Source organism: Physella acuta, unplaced genomic scaffold, assembly GCF_028476545.2.
Source record: "Physella acuta isolate Inbredline_101_S28 unplaced genomic scaffold, ASM2847654v3 ptg000632l, whole genome shotgun sequence".
NCBI classification, from domain to species: Eukaryota; Metazoa; Mollusca; class Gastropoda; family Physidae; genus Physella; species Physella acuta.
Window position 1 is genome coordinate 1 of NW_026732151.1, and position 6,114 is coordinate 6,114.

At 33.5% G+C, this 6,114-nt stretch overlaps 1 non-coding gene across 1 annotated transcript; it reads left to right on the forward strand.

The window, feature by feature from the left end:
- The first annotated feature begins 1,212 nt into the window (after window positions 1-1,212).
- On the forward strand, window positions 1,213-1,285 carry Trnat-ugu (transfer RNA threonine (anticodon UGU)). Its single transcript has one exon. It is a non-coding gene; the product is annotated as a tRNA-Thr (tRNA).
- The last annotated feature ends 4,829 nt before the right edge of the window (window positions 1,286-6,114 follow it).

Below are 6,114 nucleotides of genomic sequence, written 5' to 3' on the forward strand. Positions count from 1 at the left end.
AAGGGGGGGGGGGTAAGAAATGGTCTTCCAACTCTCAAAGCGAAAGAAAAATAAAGTGATCTAGTAAATTTAGGTACTGGATATTCGTTGAAAAAAAGTAATTGAGAACGCTACATTTTACTTTAAATAGAAAATTTACATGTTTATTATAAGGGGTTGATAAAATACTATTAGCTTTTCTTTAATTTAATTAAAAACATAAATGATAAAATATAGACATTATGTTAGACTAATGTACACCACACAAACTATTCAAAGCTATTGACGTTCTATAAACTGTAGCGCTGTTATCGAATCTGCGGAAATAACAGATTTTAACCAAATCTGAATATTTTCTTTGGTTATTTCCCTTTTATCTGACAATTGTTACAGCGTTTGGTGTTGCCCTTTTAACCTATTATCCATTTGTCTCTACGCCTTTCTCGTTCATGAAATAAAGAACAAAAGGATATGAGCTGTTCGTTACAGATTCAAGAATAAAATAATACATTTGTGTTGTAACTTGTAGGCTGCTAATACAATTTAGTCTTATTTTTGCTTAAATCATTTGTTATTTAACTCACAAAATATAAATAACTAAACAAATCATAAACGAAATTATTTAAGCGTAACTATATTCAGATTTTTTAATGATATTAAATAACTATAAATAACTTGGTGAAAAAAACTATTTTAAAAAATATAGCAATCCAAAAGTAAACCAAAGTAGTACTGAAAAAATTTACTATTCTAGTTACAAGTTTAAAAACGATAAAATTGTTTGAATGAGATTAGCGGATGAATCAATGATAACCAGCTGTTTCTGTTTACTAAACACATAGCTCATACTAAACGTATGTGGGGAATGTTAAGGTTTTAGTTTTACTTTATCATATAACATCTACATTAAACAAAATCTGAGTTTCAAAAAAAGCAATATAGAGGATTATCCTTAAATTTTACTCTAAATATTCAACAACGAATGCAATTAAAGTTCAGGTTTTAAATCTACATTTTTTTCGGCAAATTTTCAACCAGTGTTTCTTCCAGACTTTTTTCTCCGGGGGGGGGGGGCACTTGAAATTTTCGGGGGGGGGGGGGGTAAACTTTCTTCGGGGGGGGGGGGCGGACACTGTTTAAAAGTATATATTTTCTATATAAATTATATACATTTCATTCCGTTCGGGGGGGGGGGGGCGAAATTTAAGAATACAGATAACAAACCGATTATAAGCCTCCATACCTCAGTGGCTAGAGCACTGGTCTTGTAAACCAGGGGTCGTGAGTTCAATACTCATTGGGGGCTGTATTTTGGTTTTCTTTTTTCTTCTCACACGAATCTGATAATTAGGCTCTCGCTAAAGTACAATTTAACAATACCTAATAGATAGCGCGTTTAATACAAATTAAAAAAAAAATCTATGCGTTGCATGCATCGTATAGGTAATAAATTGGGTTCTATTATATAGGTCTATTTTTATAATTTTTTTCATTAATGGCGAACTTTCTTTTCTTTCGCAATCGCCAGTTAATCAACGAAAGAACATACATAAAATATTGTACATTATTAAAACACAATAAAGGGCTCAATATCAAATGATGTATTACATTTTAATGATAGACTGATAGAAAAAAAGGATAAATATTGATAAAAGTGGGGTGAATACAATTAATTAATTAATACGAAGTGACTACTCGGAAAAAGATTTTTCGACAGAAGATACGAAACACAATAGTTCTGCGCATGCGCAGTGGCCTTAATAGCCGCGCGAGGGTTCGGGTTAGGGTTAGGGACAGGGTTAGGGTTCTGCGGTTTGTTTGTAAACACACGCATGCGCAGTACCATCGAAAACATCGCCGTGAAAGAAGGCGGTGGTTTATCTCCATTGCGATTGCATATTTTTTTCCCGGCTAGAATCGACGTTATATTATGCGCTTTACACAGCACTGATCCTGGCGACCCTGGAAGAAACTCTAGTTTCTGGATAATTTTCTATTTTTAGACAAGGCTTTGTTTGTGTTGTGTCTCTTGTTTCTAAGAATAGCCTGCATGCTCGTACAAGGGTAACTTTTCTTATTGTTTATTTCCAGTCTGGTAACACGAGGAGTGGTAAACTATAAAAACTTTTTTTGTAGAAGTAGATAAATAAAGGGATTATACGTAATGGTTTATTTTCGTTAGCAGCACCAGACCAGAGTTGTAGCGAGGGGGGGGGGGGGGGGGGTTGCATATGTTTCCGGGCGCCGACCTTAGGGGGCGCCAAAATGGGTTGGAAAAACAAATTAAAATCTGATTCTAGCAGCAGTTTTGAATTACAAATATAAAAAATATATGGGGAGGGGGGGGGGGTGCAAGTTGAAAGTTTGAGGGGGGGGGGGTGCAAATAATTTTTTTTTCCCCGGGCGACGGTAAGGGTGCAACGCCTCTGCACCAGACTAGCGGTTGTGGCGTTACTCGAAAAATTTGAGCGATTGGTAATTGCTACAAAGTTCAACATAAGTTAATTAAGGTAACCTTATCCCTTTAGTTAAGTGTAATATATTTGAAAGGTATAGTGAATGTTGTCCCTTTTCAATTTCTTTTTAGCCTCAGACATGTATTTTACAGCGTCAGTTTGCCTTGCCATGTTCGCTTTAGTATTACAGTTTTCATCATCGTTTTGTGAGGAGTGATACAGATTTACAATAGTAATATTTCTTTCTTACTTGTAGCCTACTTAAATTCATTTAAGATGGTTTGCTTATAAAAGAACTAATACAAAACGTCTAATTAAAATCTTATTTTTTAACCTAAAATTGCAAATGTGTAATTAAAAGGTGATTTAATGGATTTTTTTTTCATAGTCGTGGTGGGTTGAGGGGGTTTGAGCTTTTAAGTAGAGCTGAAATAAATGTTTTAATTTTTATAAGCAGCTGGTATGTTATGTAGAGTACAATGAGACACAACAGATCAATCAATATTCCTTTTTAAACATCTGTATGTATATCTGTATCTGTTGAGTCCTCCCACACCAGGGGTCGGCAACCTGCGGCTCGCGAGCCGCATGCGGCTCTTTTGATATCAAGATGCGGCTCTCCACCTCCTTGAACAAATACTAATAATCTTAATAAAAAAAAATAATTGAATTAAAAAAATGTTAGTGGCTCTTTAAAACCAGGGAAATTTTGAAAATTGTAACTTTTGGCTCTTCCGCTTCAAAAGGTTGCCGACCCCTGTCCCACACCTCTCTTTTTTTTTAATTAAAATTTGTCCCGTTAAGGGATCCAAAATTTTGATAATTAATTTTAATTTACACACACCACTTTGAGAAGCTATTGAAATATATATTACCAATTAAAAAATAATATTAAAGTTTTTATCATTGGAACTAAATTGAGATAAAATTAATAACTATTTGAAAATAAATAAATTACACATAATATCGATTAAAACAAACTTGATAAAAATAATGTTTTGTGTGAAGAGAGCGACAAATGGTATACTTTGTAATTTACTTTTTTTTACAAGTTTATTTTGTAAAAATAGCAAATTGTAACCTGATAGTCTCCCCTGTAATAGCAAACAAAATATTAAAGGGAGGTAAAATATTGAATACGAGCCGACCCCTACGACCCCACCCCACCCCCGAAAGCAAACTCTTCTTAGTTACCTCCCCTAAGTTTAAAATCGTTTCAAACTACTTTATCTGCCCCTAATAGCCGTCACTAAACCCAGCTCTTCGATTGTAAACATTTAGCGTGAACCACAGTTAGGGGTGGGGGTGGTAGGGAGCGCGTTTACAGCTTGGTGTTTTCTATCGTCTCCAAGAAGAGAATTATATATATATATATATATATATATATATATATATATATATATATATATATATATATATATATATATATATTGTATCACGGCGCCTTCCTTATACCAATGTGTTTACATGTGTAACCGATTGTGTGCTGTTGTGATTGATTTATGATTCTTGGTTGTTTGTGTGTGTTTCTCGTTTCCATCCTGCCGACGACGCCAAATGTGACAGACGTGTGACGTACCTTGATAGGTTGCGTAGTACTCCTTATCGCAGCACCTAGATGCGACAGAGGTGTCTTACCACCTGTCGTGTAGGTATTTGTCCACGACTTAGGAATTCTGACGCTAGGCTTTGGACACCTTATTCGGCACTGACACATCCGATTTGTCTAAAGAATCACACTCTGACTGCAGGTTCGAGATTACAACACTTTATTTCTTGATGAATAATCCCTGTTCCAAAAATAACATGAAAATCAATAAACCTCCAATGTCACTAGTCCACACACTGTATCCAGAGTTTCTTCCAGGCATCTCTTCGAAATGAAATTTATATAATTTATATGGAAAATATATAATTTTAACAGTGTCCGCCCCCCCCCGAAAATTTCAAGGCCCCCCCCCCCCCTCCCCGGAAAAAAAAGTCTGGAAGAAACACCGACTGTTCTCTGCGAGTGCTGGACTCAATCCCCAATCAAACACGCCGTCTCTTAGTTGCACCTATGGCCACCACAGCATAGACCATCCACATGTTTACCAACTAGTATTCTATTTACACACAAGGAAAAGAAACTAGTTTAACAATGTGTTGGGCAAAAAGTAAGGTATTAATAATGAAAGAGGAATAAACATCAAAATTATGAAAGGAGTAAAAGGTTGAACACAAGTATATTTATAAAGATTGCAGTCTTTAAAGCTAGATATTACAACGGGGTTTATTTTCCTCTTTGTAAAAAGGGTTTCAGTAATGCATAATTTGTCAGTTGAATACAATGTGTTGAAATATGTTTTGTTGATATTATAAGTACAATGTTAGTAACCATCAGACAAGAAATCTAGTTAAAGTAGGTTGGAGCAGGGGTCGATCTTTTTCCAGGTTTGTACCTTTTTGTTGACAGAAAGTGATTCGAAATTTTAGATGTTCGTTTGATAAAGGGCTAAAACCGATGAAATGATGGGACTGTTGAATATTTAAGCAGTTATTTCCCTTCTATTGTTCACAATGTTTTTTCCCCCTCCATAATGGTAGCTGTGTAAGCGATTATTTATATCAGCGTGGTGATGGGGGTGTTTGATACGTGGATGTATTATATTGTAAAAGGGAAAGATTACACGTCCAACACGAAATGAGGAAAGGGAGATAAGGAGTTAGGAAGGTTCTATTAGCCATTGCAAACGGGTTTAGATTGCCTTTTATTTGTCATAAGAGTTTACAGTAATACATATTTAATAGTCTAATACAATTTATCAAATAAGTTTTTGTTCTATCATAAATACACTGTATTTAATACAGACATAAATATAATAATCATAAGTTGGCAAAATAAATACAATAATACAAAAAGAGTTAAATAAGTTGAAGTCATTGCAACTAGTCCTTACAACAGGGTGTTCATTTCCTTCTCTTTGGCATAGCCTAGAGTTGCCGTATATATATATATATATATATATATATATATATATATATATATATATATATATATATATATATATATATATTTATCCATATATACTTTGATGGTATATTACAATTTAAGCTATATTTTGTAATTACATTTATACTTTTATGCCATTCAAATATGAAGGTTAAGCCCTAATACAAAACGGATGTGTCATTTTAAAATACATTTTAATTAACTACTGCTTACAAACATTTTTTTTTAAAAACTGTGGTCTCCTTTCCAACGAAACGTTTTAGAAAAATGGGATGATACAAGCGAGTTACTTCTCGGAGGCGGTGACAAAAAGAAATTACCTCCCATGTAGATTTTTTTCTTGGTTTTTTTTTTTTTGCAGGGAAAATAATGTAATTATAACTTGTTTTTTAAATTCTTGATTGTAATTATTTTTAAATAATTGTAACCAGGTTTCAATTGTATCAAAAATTCTTAATTTAAAAATGTATATAAATCTTAAAAAATCAATTTCGCTTATCGTTTTAACTTTGTGTTTAAATATTTTTATTTGTAGAACTTCAAAACCCTTAATTTTTTGAATTAAATTTTAGAATAAATTTGAATTTTTCATGGTAACAATTCTAGCTAAATCAATAAACATTTATTGAAAATTTTGGATCCCCATTCAATGGGGACACTTAACAAAACGACATACAACAGGGGTCG